Source organism: Bos javanicus, chromosome 15 (genome assembly GCF_032452875.1).
Source record: "Bos javanicus breed banteng chromosome 15, ARS-OSU_banteng_1.0, whole genome shotgun sequence".
NCBI lineage: Eukaryota > Metazoa > Chordata > Mammalia > Artiodactyla > Bovidae > Bos > Bos javanicus.
This window is the reverse complement of record NC_083882.1, coordinates 46,247,573-46,263,456: the sequence shown is the minus strand read 5'-3', so window position 1 is coordinate 46,263,456 and position 15,884 is coordinate 46,247,573. Positions and strand designations below refer to the sequence as shown.

At 39.5% G+C, this 15,884-nt stretch overlaps 1 protein-coding gene across 1 annotated transcript in view; it reads right to left on the bottom strand.

The window, feature by feature from the left end:
- LOC133226705 (interferon-induced very large GTPase 1-like) overlaps positions 1–10,182 on the bottom strand; it is a 119,975-nt gene extending 109,793 nt beyond the window's left edge. Inside the window, exon 1 of the mRNA XM_061380564.1 lies at positions 10,031–10,182. The gene's annotated coding sequence lies outside the window, so the exon portion shown is untranslated. The remainder of the gene's footprint in view (positions 1–10,030) is intronic.
- Positions 10,183–15,884: the final 5,702 nt, after the last annotated feature.

Sequence of the window (15,884 nt, the reverse complement as noted above, 5' to 3'; positions counted from 1 at the left end):
TAACCAGGATATGGAAACAACCTAAATGTCCATCAACAGAGAAATGGATAAAGAAGATGTGGTACAGATATACAATGGAATATTACTCAGTCATAAAAAGGAACGAAATTGGGTCATTTGTAGAGATGTGGATGGACATAGAGACTTTTATACAGAGTTAATTAAGTCAAAAAAAGAAAAACAAATATCATATATTAATGTATATATGTGGAATTAGAAAGAATTGCCATAGATGATTTATTTATAAAGCAGAAATAGTGACACAGATGTAGAGAACAAACACATAGATAGGTATCAAGGGGGAAAGGAGGATGGGATGAATGGGAAGTTGGGACTGGCATATACATACTATGTATAAAATAGGTAACAAATGAGAGCCTACTATATAGCTCAGGAAACTGTACTCAGTGCTCTGTGGTAACCTAAGTGGGAAGGAAATCCAAAGAAGAGAGGATATATGTATTTGTATAGCTGATTCACTTTGCTGTACAGTAGCAACTAATACAATATTATGAAGCAACTATACTTCAATAAAAACTTTAAAAATTCCAGTCAGCTCAATACAGGATGAGGTGGTATAGGTGAGGATACTGTGTGTGTGTGTGTGTATGTGTGTGTGTGTGTTTGGTGGTAATGAGAGTGAAAATGTACCAAGGTGGTAATAATTTACTTTTGAATGTGACAGATAAGAATGAAAGTTAGTAATGACATAAAAGGGTGATTCCTTTCTCTCTATGTGTGTGCATGCTCAGTCATGTCCATCTTTTTGTGACCACATGGAATGTAGTCCCCCAGGCTTCTCTGTCCATCATCCTAACTAATGAAATAATAAAATGAAATAAAGAAATCTCAATTGGTATCACAAAAGTAGACAAAAAAAATTCAAAGGAAGAAATTATGGGTACATGTAAATAAGTGACAGGAATAAGTCAAGTTTTTCATCCTTATGTATATGCCAGTAGAACTGTGTGTAAACATACATCAAGACATATCCACCAGAATGTTCATATCACCACTATTCATAAAAGTATAAAAATTGGAAAGAATCCTGATGTCCTTTCACAGTGACATGGTAAATAAAAAGTGACATATTCATACAATAATAAAAACAACATCATGGTGATACACAACAATATGGGTAAAATCTCACAATTTTAAATTTTGAAACAAGCCAAATACAAATAATATGATTCCATATACAGAAAGATAAATACCTGCCAAAGTGAATTTATAATATCACAAGTCTGAGTACTGACTAGTGTAAACTTTTAGGAAGTAGAGAGATTAATGATAAGAAGTAGCTAAGAGAGATTGTTTTGGAATATGGGCAGTGTTCTAATACTCCATCTGGGCATGCTTATGTGGTCAATTTGTGATACTTCATTAAACTATAGATCCTGGTAGACTGTAATCTCATGGCATGATCTTCTCTATGGTTTGAGAAGTTGTTGGTCAGTGGAGGAAGGATCAAAGAGACCAGGAGCAAAGACCAAAGCAATCTTTGTTCCATCCCAGGAGGACTGTAAAGTTAGTCTGTGTTGTTCCTAATCAGGGTAAAATCACAGGCACATGTTTTATGGTTATTGGGCTCAAATCTTTGATAGTCACATAAAAAGAAAGCTGATAATCTCAGACCTTATATGGAAAACCCCCTGAGAATCTGTTTGTTAATTTCCTGAGCTAAAAAGCCTGACATAGTCCATCTGAGACAGATTTGAGGGTACAGTTGGACACAAATAGAGAAAGACTGGAGAAGGCAATGGCACCCCACTCCAGTACTCTTGCTTGGAAAATCCCATGGATGGAGGAGCCTGGTGGGCTGCAGTCCATGGGGTCGCTAAGAGTCAGACACAACTGAGCGACTTCACTTTCACTTTTCACTTTCATGCCTTGGAGAAGGAAATGGCAACCCACTCCAGTGTTCTTGCCTGGAGAATCCCAGGGACGGCAGAGCCTGGTCAGCTGCAGTCTATGGGGTCGCACAAAGTCGGACATGACTGAAGCAACTTAGCAGCAGCAGCAGCAGAGAAAGACTTATAGTTCTTTAGGGTAAAAGTCAGGCCACCGGGAAATGGTGATTTTCAGAGACTAGCAGGTAAATTTAGGCTTATTATTAAATGACTTGTCCCCTGTAAAAAAGGAGAGCCTAATCTTTGTTTAATTTCCTATTGTCTAATAAAAACTCAGATAAAGTTGTGTGGACATCTATGTGACAGAAAAATAACATCAGGTAACTTGTATTCAGAGATCTTCTCTGACATCCCCTAACTCAAAGTTTCCTTTCTGTCACACCTCAGGTTCTAAAGAGGAAGACTGTGGAGAATAGGCCTCTTAGCCATATTTAGCAGAAATTCAGTGGAAGGGATATAGTTGATGACATAGATATTATAAAAGTTCAGATATTTGTTCATTTTTCTAATCTATATTGATCTATAGCTTGTTAAACTTCATGAATATTATTAATTCCAACTTGCTGAAATTGTCAAGAAGCTTTGAGCTATTCAAACTCAAGATGTCTTCTCTCAGAAATAGGAAGTTTTTTGACTCTTTTGTCCTAAGTAAATTGCACATGTATATGTGGTTTGGTTATGTATGTAAAAAAGAAAGAGGTCATTGCATTGTCTCATTTTAAGACTTACATAGAGCCACCAAGAACAAGATGGTATTAATGAAGACAGATACAAGTCCATGGAAATGGAGGAGTACAGAGGATCTAGAAATACACTCATACATATATGCTACACCGATTTGCAAAGAGGAATGGAAAATCTATTCAACAAATGGTGCTTGGACAATTTGATATCCATGTGGAAAAAAGCTCATCATTGACCTTGCTTTATACCACACCCAAAATACCTCATCATACCACACCCAAAATAACTCAAAATAGACCAAAACTTAAATGTAAAAATTAACCTATTAAACTTCTGGATGAAAGAAGAGTGAAAAATATTAATATTCATGGCCTTGCAGCGAGCAAAACTTTCTTCAGTTCGGTTCAGTCGCTCATTCATGTCAGACTCTTTGCAACCCCATGAATTGCAGCACGCCAGGCCTCCCTGTCCATCACCAACCCCCAGAGTTCACTCAAACTTACATCTATAGAGTCGGTGATTCCATCCAGCCATCTCATCCTCTGTCATCCCCTTCTCCTCCTGCCCCCAATCCCTCCCAGCATCAGAGTCTTTTCTCATGAGTCAACTCTTCGCATGTGGTGGCCAAAGTACTGGAGTTTCAGCTTTAGCATCATTTCTTCCAAAGAACACCCAGGGCTGATCTCCTTTAGAATGGACTGGTTGGATCTCCTTGCAGTCCAAGGGACTCTCAAGAGTCTTCTCCAACACCACAGTTCAAAAGCATCAATTCTTTGGCGCTCAGCTTTCTTCACAGTCCAACTCTCACATCCATACATGACCACTGGAAAAACCATAGCCTTGACTAGATGGACTTTTGTTGGCAAAGTAATGTCTCTGCTTTTCAATATGCTATCATGAACCATAAAAAATACTGATCAATTAGACAATCAAAATGAAAAATTTGGCTCTCTGAAAATTACATTAAGACAAAGGTCGAACTAAAGAATGGAAGAAAATATTTTCAATGAATATATCTGACAAAAAACTGATATCCAAATTATATAAAGACTCTTACAGTTCAATAATATGTAAGAGAATGTAGTAAGAACAGGGCAAAATGTTTGAATAGCTGATTTCATAAAAGAAGATATTGAGTGGTCAATTAGTGCATGAAAAGATGGTCAACATCATTAGTCATTAGGGAAATTCAAATTAAAACTGCAATGAGAAAACAGAACAAACTCATTAGAAAGGCTAAAATTAAGAAGACTGACAATATCAAGTGTCAGAGAGGATGTAGAGCAGCTAGACCATGCCTCACTATTAGTAGTAACCATTAGAGAAACTTGTTAGGCACTTGTGAAACATGCACACACCATATGACGCAGACATTTCACTTCTAGATATCTATCCAAGAGAATTAAAAATTTTTGTCCACACAATGATTCATGTATAGATGTTCATAGTAGATTTTTGCATAATAGCTGAAGACTGGAAATACTCAAAATATCCATAAATATATAGATACTGGGTTGGCCAAAAAATTCTTTTGGGTTTTTGTGTAACATCCCCTGAATGAACTTTCTGGCCAATCCAATAGCTAAACAAAGTACGCTATACAATGAAATACTGCTTAATAATAGAAATGGATAACTACTCATACAAGCAACAACATGGTTGAATTTAAAATTTATTATGCTGTGTGAAAGAAGGCATCAACGAAGGAATACTTCTTGTATTATTCCATTTATATAAAATGCAAACTAATTTATAGTAACCCAAAGCATATCTGGTTGCCTGGGACTGGAGCAGAGAGAGGAATAGACTGCAAAGGGACACTGTAAATTTTGGGGGGTCATGAAAATATTTTGTGTCTTGATCGTGGAAATGGTTTCAAGGGTTTAGTGGTTTCAGCTTGTCAAAATTCATCAATATGTGTACCTTAAATGGATGCATTTTTTGGTGTATAGGTTATTTCTCAATGAAATTGACATAAAAATAAGAAAATAATTTTAAACTAGGATAGAGGAAGTCACATGATTCCATCTTCTGTGGGACCTTTCAAGTGCAAAAACATAGGGCCCATTTATGTGGGAGTGTATGCTTACACTTAGACATGACTTCCTTGAGACCATTTTATTCCCATATTCTAATTTGCTTTTAGCCTAGTGAGGCTTCTGGGAGCATTGTAAAACCCTATAGCAAGAGAAGATCTTTTCCCTTTCCTTGGTTTTGACATTTTTGTCTTTATGTACCTAGTGATTAGTAGCAAATGCCTTGGCTACAGTTGAAGCATAAGACATTGTCTTGAAGACGGAAAGAAACTGAACTGGGACCTGAACCAGGAGCAGCCAAGTGTTTAGAGGATGTTTTTGGATAACTGAGGTGACTATAGAAAAACGCTGCATCCCTGGGGGCCCAAGGAAATGTGAAACTAGCATGGGAACAGTCTAGGACAGAATTGTACTTCTTACCAGCAGGTGAGACCCTTGAGGTGGAATATATGTGCATCCCAGCTAGCACCCAGTAACTTGTTTAAACCTCTCTCTGCCTTTTGTTTTCTCAACGCATCCATTCTATTGCCATCTTCGAAGTGTCTCAGGCCCCCAAAAAGTCTAGTTGGATTCTTCTTCATTCTCTTCTTCACTTCCCACAACCAAACGACTCATCTTCATAATTTTACATATAATTTACACTTACTGGTCTAGTCCTAAGTGCCAGTCACTTTGGGGCTAGAGAGATAAATTCGAAAAAGGCTGAGTAGGTCCTTTGAACCGATAGTCCAGAAGCATTGAGAGGGGTCTATGAATGCAGGAAAGATTACATCAAAGAGCATTAGTTGAGTCTCCTCTCACATTTGGTGATGTCCTTTTGCATTTCTACAGAGTGTAGAAGCTATGTGGTCAGTCCTTCCTCATCTTCAAAGATTGTCACCTTGAAATTAAGACTCTATTATCCATTCTTGTGTTCTTTCCTCTGGTCCCTAAGGAAGAGGCATCCCTAACTTCTTTGCAGGCAGAAGGCAATGGCACCCCACTCCAGTACTGTTGCCTGGAAAATCCCATGGATGGAGGAGCCTGGTAGACAGCAGTCCATGGGGTCACTAAGAGTCGGACATGACTGAGCGACTTCACTTTCACTTTCCACTTTCATGCATTGGAGAAGGAAATGGCAACCCACTCCAGTGTTCTTGCCAGGAGAATCCCATGGACGGAGAAGCCTGGTAGGCTGCAGTCCATGGGGTTGCACAGAGTCGGATACGACTGAAGCGACTTAGCAGCAGCAGCAGCAACCTCTTTGCAATACTAACTGTTCTCTAAATCCTGCTGCTACTCACCTCCCGTTGGGCTTTTTTTTTTTTTTTTTTTTTCTTTATCTTGAGTCTAAAATATCTTGAGTATTTTACTTTTGTGGTTGCTTCACTTTGGATAAGAAAACACACATCTTCCCATTTTGTTTAAATATAGAGTGGATCTTGCCTTCTTCATGAGCTTTTCTTTATATTTCTTTTATTGCCAGATTTCTCTAAAAGGAATTTCAAATTTAGCACTTCTGGCTCAGTAAATGTTTGTTGATGAAATAAATTGCTGAATGCATCCTATCCACTTATTATTATTTAGTTTCACTTCTGCCCTCACCTTTATCTAGAAAAAGTTCTCTAGAAGCCTGATATTCACATTCTAATTATCCAGTCCAGGGAGCCTTTCCAGCTTTCTATCCTTTTGAATCTGGGAGCTCCTCTTTGTTGACCATCTCTCCTCTCTTGTACCCATCATGATAATGTGTCATTGAGTAAATGAGATTATACAAGTACTGCTGATTGGAAGTTTGGTAAAGATTTTTTTAAATGTCAGCATTTATTTCACACATATTTATTGAGGGCTTTCAGCGTGCTGGGAAATGCTTTAGGTACTGTGTGTTGACTAATAAATAAGGCAGGTTAGATCCCTGCCTTTAGAGTGTTTACCTCTACTGAGGGAAGCAGACCATAAACTTCAAAATATTTGAAGAAGGAAAATAGTTTCAGGTTAAGTGTTAGCAAAGAAACAATCAGATAATTGGATGGAGAGTAACCTGAGACTGCTTTTGATCATGTAGTTAGAGAATATGTGTTCAAGGACTCTGCTGCTAATTGTGAGCTGCTTTAGGCTCTTTATGCAGTGTCTAGCCTTTCCCAGTTTCTATCAAATATCATGGTGTCACTGGTGATCTAAAGGAAAAGAAAATAGTAATTTGAAAAGATCCTCCCCATGCCTGACCAGGTTCATTCCAGCATTATTTACGATAACCAAAGTTGAAAGCAACATAAATGTCCATTGATGGATGGATGGATAAGAAAGTGTGGTACATTTCTAATGGAATATTACTCAGCAAAAGAGAAAGAGAGAGAGAGAGAGAGAGAGAAAGAAATCCTGCCATTTGTGACAACATGGTTTGACCTTGAGGGCATTATGTTAAGGAAAATGTCAGACAAAGATAAAAACCATATGATCTCACTTACGTATGGAAGCTAAAACAAAACATAACATAACCAAAAGCAAGCTAAATGATACAGAGAACAGATGGGTGGTTGCCAGAGGTTGGGAGAGAAGGACAGAAAATGGGTGAAGGAGGTACAAAGGCTGAAATTTCCAGTAATAAAAGGAATGTGTCCTGGGAATGTTATGTGCAGCATGATGACTATAGTTGATAATACACAATTGTGATTTAAAAGTTTATAAGAAGACCTTAGCATTTTTCATCATAAGGAAAAATAAACTGTAACTGTGTGGTGATGGATATTTACTAGGCTTGCTGTGGGTTATCATTTGGCAATATATACACATATGGAATCATGTTGCACAGTTTAATATTATATGTGAATTATATCTCAATAAAAAAGAAAAAAGTAACAAAATGTTAGCTTGCCTCTTAATCTCTACCTCCTATTGTAGATTTTACTATTTCTGTAGCTCCTCTTTGGACTTGGATTTATGGTGTTGAATGGCCTATCCAGTTAGAAACTTATTTTGAATCCCTAACTCTGGCCCTTTGGGGGTATTATTCCATTTTGATGGGCAAATGGTGATGTGGGCACCTTTTATTTCTTGGAAGCCATTTTTTCCTACTTCACCTAAACTATGTCCCTGTTAGTTACCTACTAAATGCCGGGCATTAGTTTGCGCTATTTGACTGCTCTGTACAAGAAGCTCTCGAATCTGTATCTCTGTCCTTGTACGGTCCACCTTTCACAGTGCATCCTGAAACTCATACTTGTTTACAAAACTCGAAGAGTCCTCATTGGTTTATGATATGATCAAATTACTTGGTCTTAGCATTCAATCCCCCTCACAATCTGGCAACAATCAACCCAGTCACCATTTTTTTCTTTGAAGTGAAGTGAAGTGAAATGAAGTCGCTCAGTTGTGTTTGACTGTTTGTGACCCCTTGGACTGTAGCCTACCAGGCTCCTCTGTCCTTGGGATTATCCAGTCAAGAGTACTGGAATGGGTTGCCATTTCCCTCTCCAGAGGATCTTCCCGACCCAGGGATTGAACCCAGGTCTCCAGCATTGTAGGCAGACACTTTACCATCTGAAACTTCTGTTATATTACTTCTCTCCTATGGCTTGGTTTCCTGGCTGCAAAACAGGTGGCATCTTAGCTCCCTCACTGGGGATCAAACCTCAAAAAGCAAAGTCTTAACCTCGGGACTGCCAGGGAAGTCCCAACCCAATTCTTTTTACAACCAGTCTTTTTCCTTTTCTGAACTTCTAGTTCACTTTCTTCCCGTAAAAGCTATACTCTGTCATCTTTCCTCAATCTCATAGTTTTTTTAACCCTGTATGTTGAGGTGGAGCAGAATATGCCATCTCCAAATCTGCCACTTTGACATGTGGATTGTTCTGAGCAGAAGGCAATTAAGACCCAGGAGACTCAAGAAAAGCTTTTTTACCTCTCCTTGAACTGCCTAAAAGAATGATATAGAGGGCCTGTACCCGAAAGTCTTGGAGAAGGAAATGGCAACCCATTTCAGTATTCTTGCCTGGAGAACTCCATGGACAGAGGAGCCTGCTGGGCTACATTCTGTGGGGTAGCAAAGAGTTGGAGTGACTGAGCGACTAACACTGTACCAGAAAGAGCTATTACCAGAGACAGCTTTTTTTTATCAGAAAGACATATTTGCACAGCATCACAAACATTTGCTTACCAATCATTTACTCTTCCCATCTTCTGAATTGTCTCCCTCCTCTTTGAAGCCCCAGACCCCTACTGCCTTCTCCTTAGCTTGAGATGGTATATATACCTCAATTGCCAGACCATCTTTGAGTCTTGGTGGGGATTCTGTAAGTATGTAATCAAACTTAACTTTGTCCCCTTAATCTGTTTGATATCAATTCAAATATTAGATCAGCAAAATATTATATTAGATGAGCATTTCCCAGGACACTATACTCCTAACCCAATTCTCCTTATTTGTGAAGCCTTCCTTTATTCTTCCAGGTCCAGTTAGTTCCCCTCTTCTCTGTATTTACCATAGCACCTCTTACTTACATGAGTCATAATAAACTAAACTTTTCATGAGTCCTTTGCTCTTGGAAAGCAGTGATGGTTAAAAAACTCCATGCAACCTTTTGTGCTCTGAGAGTTAACTTACTGCAAAGAGCCCCCTTTTTGCATAAGACTTAGGTAAGACTCATTTGTGTGTTCCCCTATTACTTATAAGGAGGCCAGACACAGACCCCTTTTTAAAAAATAAACTGCTTTTCTTTCTCTCTTTCTTTATTGCTATACAGTAAATCTTTCTTGGTTACTTATTTTAAATATACCATCAGACACAGACCCTTAAAATTCCATTCTTTGCCTCATGAAACTTTCACTGAGCTGTTTATCTGCCTGATCAGTTGGAGTGTTTGAAACTAAACATTAATTAAACTTCTCTTCTTTTTAGACCCCTTAAGGTTGATCCATCCTCGTTCTGATCCAGCCTACAAACCCTCCTTAATGATCGCTCCTAAGAATAAAAATATTTCCTTTTATACACACCCTCTATTCTGTGTTTTTTCTAGCCTGTTGACCCTTCACTACAAAAGAAAATCCCTTTCTTCTTGTCCTTTGAGATGCTTGCAGTTCTGTTTGAATTGTTTTCTCTATTACAATAGTCTCTTTCCCTTTATTGCAATAATCCTTTCAAATGAAGTCTCTTTTTATGTCAGTGTAGATTTATTTTTATTTGACAATAGAAGTTATCAAATTATTTGTCTCTTTTGATAATGTACACCCTTTATCTCAGATTTGGAGCTGTTTATTGGAACAATGAGAATGTTAGATTCATATTTGTGTTCTCATCATTCTTAATCTGCCTTGATCTCTGACTGTCCCTATTCCCGTTTCCATCAATTTCTGTTTTTATTTTAGTCTCTGAGTATGTTGTATCTCTCTGTCTACCCATTACTCTCCTTTTCCTTCACTTACCTGTCTCCTGGAGGCCAAGCTCCTGTCTTCAGTTTGCTCTAGAGAGATGAGTGAGAAAGCAGAGCAGGTTCCTTCCCTGAGTCTGGCAGTTTGCTTATTGAAATCTCCAGCCTAGACCTCAGCTCCTTCTGTGGTAAAAGGGCAAGCAGGAAGTGAAAAACTGGTTTCACTTTTGTGTTTTTTTTCCCCTCTTTTAAAAGATCAGCTGATTTAAAGGAATCCTACTCATTCATTTATTCTTTCAATCATTTGTTTATAATTGTGATTTATATTTATTTATATAATTGTGATTAGATAATTGTGATTTGTAATTGTGTTCACATTGTGATTCCTGGGTGTTAAGGTTATTGTAAATAGAAGACTAATGTTGGGGGGAGTGGTGTGTGTGCATGTTTCTTTATGGTGGCCGGGGGTGAGCACCAGGTAAAGAACATGGGAGAAGCAGGATAGGGACCAAATTTCAGAAAAGAGACAAGGGCACGATAGAATGTCTTCCTCAGGGAACTTGCTTTAACTGCTTTACTTCTAGCTGTGTGATTGATTTGAAAATTAACAAAGTTTCACAATTGTATTAGCTGATGTGGATGATCAACACTAACATGAGCTAAATTCTTAAAAGCATACTGTGTGTTTATAGTGAGAAAGAGAATTTTACTGTTCTCTAATTTTGTATTAGAACTTTTGTAGTAGTTTAGTTGCTAAGTCATGTCAGACTTTTGCAACCCCATGGACTGTAGCCTGCCAGGCTTCTCTGTCCATGGGATTCTCCAGGCAAGAATACTGGAGTGGGTTGCCATTTCCTTCTCCAGGGAATCTTCCCAACCAAGGAATTGAGCCCAGGTCTCCTGCATTGCAGACGGATTCTTTGACTGAGCTACGAGGGAAGCAGAGCTTTTGAGTAATGTTAAAAATCTGTTTTCCCTTACACATCTCATGTAAAGCATTTTGTTTCATTGATTATTATCTTACCCCATGATTTAATTCATTATAATTTTGCTTGTAAATGGTACTGCCTGCTCCATTGTTCCTCTGTTTCAAGCTGTGTATGTCTGCACATGTCTTCTTGGAGGTGAACCTCATGCTCAGTTTTCCCAGGACCTCTAGAAATTCTACTGACATCATCTCATATTTCCCCTTTCCACACCCAGTGCACCTGTCCATCTCCCCTACACGGGCCTGTACTGAGCTGTCTGTGCTGCTCTCAGAGCACTGACTCCACCTGCCGATGCTCCCGTCACAGTGTGCTGCTCTGTAACTGCTGCTTGTCTCCCTCATTTCTCCCATCCCCCAAACCTCAAACATCCCACCTCCCTTTGTTCCTCCCAGTTGTGGGGGATCTGTCTTATTCATCTTTGTATCCCACACATAGTGCATGAACCATATAGATGAACAAAATGTCATGATTGAATAAGAAAATGATTGGTCTGTATGAGCCTGTTTCTTCAGTTTTATGTGAGAATATTAACAGCTATTTCAGTGAGTGACATGAGACACAAGGAAGGTATAAGAAGGGCTGGAATGGTACCCTTCCAATAAGACTTCCCTTTTCCTACTTTTAGAATAGGAATTAAAGTGTTTTCTAGTAGGCCAGAGTTTACATGTCAGGCATTAGTTTGAGTCCAGGATCCAGCAGTTCCTAGCTATATTTGCTTATGAGTGTGGAGAGGGTGACCTAAGTAATGAGGAGCAGTCGAGGAGTGGAATGAATTTGTGTCAGTAATACCATCCACTCGCAGAATATTAATGAGGATAAAATGAGGTAGGTTAATCTCACCCAGTGCTTGGCCTGAAGTAGACGTTCACGTATGCATTCTTTTCCCCAGCACACAATTTGTTGATGATCAAATCTGTCAGAACAAGAACTATCAAGGGACGTGTGTTTAGTAGCGGAGTTCCCTCCACTGCTCAGTCTGCACCTCTGAGTGTTTCTGTGTACGTGCGTGTTCTTGCGTTCTTGTGCTGGGCTTTGTGTCAGTGCCCGTGTCTTCTCTATTGCTATGCTTTGGTCTAGAGATCATAGAGTCTGATGCACCTCAGATTCTCTCACAGAGTGAGTAAACTTTCTGTACATGGTAAGATTTCAGTAAATGTATAAATTAGTGATGGAGTAAAAGCAATCCCTTAGAATAAAATCGGATTTGAAACCAAGTTTATTTCACCACACATTTACCTCCCATTACTCCATGTCAACGACCAATACAGGAAACAGACTTTCGCTTTCTTTTTCACTTTTCTCTCAATTCCAGGAAATGTTTGTTTTTAACATGAACTTCGGTTCAATGACTAGTGAGTGTTTTTTGAAAGATGTTTTCTCTGGGCTTTTTTGTTTCTTTTTTTATTGCCAGTTTTTAACTTAAGTTCTCTTTGAAAAATTCACCCCACTCCAGTACTCTTGCCTGGAAAATCCCATGGATGGAGGAGCCTGGTAGGCTGCAGTCCATGGGGTCGCTAAGGGTCAGACATGACTGAGCAGTTTTACTTTCACTTTTCACTGTCATGTGTTGGAGAAGGAAATGGCAACCCACTCCAGTGTTCTTGCCTGGAGAATCCCAGGGACGGGCGAGCCTGGTGGGCTGCTGTCTATGGGGTCGCACAGAGTCAGACACGACTGAAGCGACTTAGCAGCAGCAGCAGTAGCCTTATTTTGAATAAACTGAGGAAAAAGGAAATCACCCAGTTCTCCACAGTGATACTAGAGAGAACCAAGCACCCAGGGCTGGAACTCGGGTGAGGCAAGAGAAGAGTTTAGGCTGTAAGGGAACTTGAAAGTGAGAGAGACTTAAATTTTGTCGTCTGGTTGCCTCACTTGCTTCACCCTAATTTCAGCCCTTCTTTTAGCTTCAACTAAAAATCCTGGCATGAACCAATCCATCTCTAACCCATTGATTACAGAGAAAAGGGCAGCTGAGACCACTGGGTCTCTCTTGTCTGACATTTCCCCCTGATTCTTTCCTTCTAATTGGCTCTTCTTTGACTAAGAGAATATGTATGTTAAGGGACTCTGTTGGCCTCTTCTGAAATCAGGTGGGTGATACTTGACAACAAAAAAAGGGGTGGTGGTATTTTTCTTTTTCCCCTTTTATTTCTTTTGGCTAGTCAGATAATTAAAATGACATAAGACATTCACAGTACAAAACTAAATTTAATACATATGTTTGGAGAATTAACATAGGCATGAGAAATTTGAAAGATAGTAAGGCAAGGTGAGGTACATTTATAAATCATACTGGACTAAGGAGAAAGAGGTAGGAGTCTGGGACTTCAAAGGGAAGTAAAGTAATTCACAGGAAAACATAGAGATTTAATGTTTGTTAAACAAGTGTTCGCTGGTCAATCTAGAGAGAATAGGACACAGAGAGGACTTTGATCAAACTGGCCTTGCTAAGTTCCTCCCTGTTTAGCACACCTAGTTCATAGTATACTATAGTTATGTATAGTGTTGTATAGTTCTCTTTAGTGGTATCTCCCTCCTGGAACAGGCTCTATATTCTGTTCTCTTAGGCAGTTAGGTAGAAGTTCAAAGTTTCTTTCTGAGTCTTTTGGAACTTCCTTACCTTCAGGTTGAAATAATCTATACACCTAAGTGGCACATGTTGGGTCACCTGCACTGTATCCCATCAAAAGAGAGGAAGAAGAGGAGGAAAAAAATCAGGCAACCTAGGTGTTTCAGAAAAACAACAAACAAAAAACAGTTTTCCTTTGTTTCAACACCAGATGTGTGTGGGGCTTTCCCCACAACAAGCAATTCTGCAGCACTAGCTGGTGTCTTAAAATTTAACTTGATTCTGACACTATGTATCTTTCTGAATGTACTGTCAGGTCCCACAGTTTAAGGGCTCAGTCCCAGGAGACTGCCACTGGCTTCACATGTCAATTTCAGGCAGTAGATCCTCAGATTACCCTCAACTTCTGTATGACTTGGCTATAAATCAGAAGTTCCCGAAAGCTGCCTCTTCAGGTTTGATGTACTTGCTAGAGCAACTTCTAAAACTCAGGGAAGACTTATGTTTACTAGTTGAGTAAAGAACATGATAAAAGATACAAATGAACAGACAGATAAAGAGATACATAGGTTGAGGTCTGGTGGGTTCTGTCCCTGTGGAGTAGGGGGTCCATCCTGCTCCTGGTGTATGTGGATGTGTTCACCAAACTGAAAGCCTTTCAAACCTCATGCTATTGGGATTTTATGTAGGCTTTCTCACATAGGATTCATCTATCTTTAAGTTAATTTCCAGCCCCCCTCTGGAGAATGGGAAGTGGAGGCCTGAAAATATGAAACTTCTAATCATGGCTTTGTTTTTCTGGTGACCATTTCCCATCCAGGGACACAACCAGAGTTGCCTCATTGAAACAAAAGTGCTTCTACCATTCTTACTACTTAGGAATTTATAAGCATTTCAAGAACCTGTTTTGTGAACTGGGACAAAGATTACTTATATATTTCTCATTATAAATAACAATATTACAGAGGGAAAGACACAGAGGCATCAGATCCTGCCTTCAGTGGACTTCTCCCCCTACCTCTCAGGGCAGGGCCCAGCTGCAACCAGTAGGGCTTTGCTAGCCCTAGGTAGAGGTAGAAAGGAAGAGCATCTTCTTGTGTGAACCCTGAGATTTTCCTGCTTCTGCTGTCTGACCCTACTTCCAGTCTACTCCCTTTAGAAAACATGAATTTCTAAGCAAATATTTAGGTGGCATTATCCTTGCAGATGACAGGGATATAAAAATTTGGGCTGATTTGTCAAGTTTGGGGATGGCTATCAGTACTAGTCTTCTTAAAGGTATGTATTTACATGGAAAGTGGACCCAAACTCCACTGTTGTTACTTTCTAATTATGCAAACTTTCAGTTCAGTTCAGTCGTTCAATCGTGTCTGATTCTTTGCGACCCCATGAACCTCAGCATGCCAGGCCTCCCTGTCCATCACCAACTCCCAGAATTCACTCAAACTCACATCCATTGAGTCGGTGATGCCATCCAGCCATCTCATCCTCTGTTGTTCCCTTTTCCTCCTGTGCCCAATCCCTCCCAGCATCAGAATCTTTTCCAATGAGTCAACTCTTCACATGAGGTGGCCAAAGTATTGGAGTTTCAACTTTAGCATCATTCCTTCCAAAGAACACCCAGGACTGATCTCCTTTAGAATGGACTGGTTGGATCTCCTTGCAGTCCAAGGGACTCGCAAGTCTTCTCCAACACCACAGTTCAAGAGCATCAATTCTTCGGCACTCAGCTTTCTTCACAGTCCAACTTTCACATCCATACATGACTACTGGAAAAACCATAGCCTGGACTAGACGGACTTTTGTTGGCAAAGTAATGTTTCTGCTTTTTAATATGCTACCCAGGTTTGTCATAACTTTCCTTCCAAGGAGTTTGGTCACACATTTAATCTTTCTCAGTTTTTCAGTAACTAAGTTGGACCCTATAGGGCTTTCCCAAAACCAAACTGCCCACCCTCCCATGTGCTCCATCTGCCTCTTTGTAGAAAAGCTTTAGTCTCCCAGGTCTCTCCTGAATCACAAAAGGCTGGCTCAAGACTTGATTTAAAGACTGTGAATTTGTAGTAACAAAAAATAGCAGCTGGGCCAGGAGAACTGGTAACAATTCAAACAACAGATCAGCCACATAGCAGTCACAGGACCTTTAGTTTCTTCTTGAAGTACTTAGATAATGGTGTCTGATACAACTTCCTGAGTTGTTTTGCAAATACTAGAAAACCTCCACCAGATGTAAGAAGTTAACAGCATTATGACTATGAGAACATGGCCCCAGACTTATTGGAGTCTGAGGATTCATGGTATTAACCCCTATGACACCAACTTGTTACATCACCATCAACCAATCAGAGAAT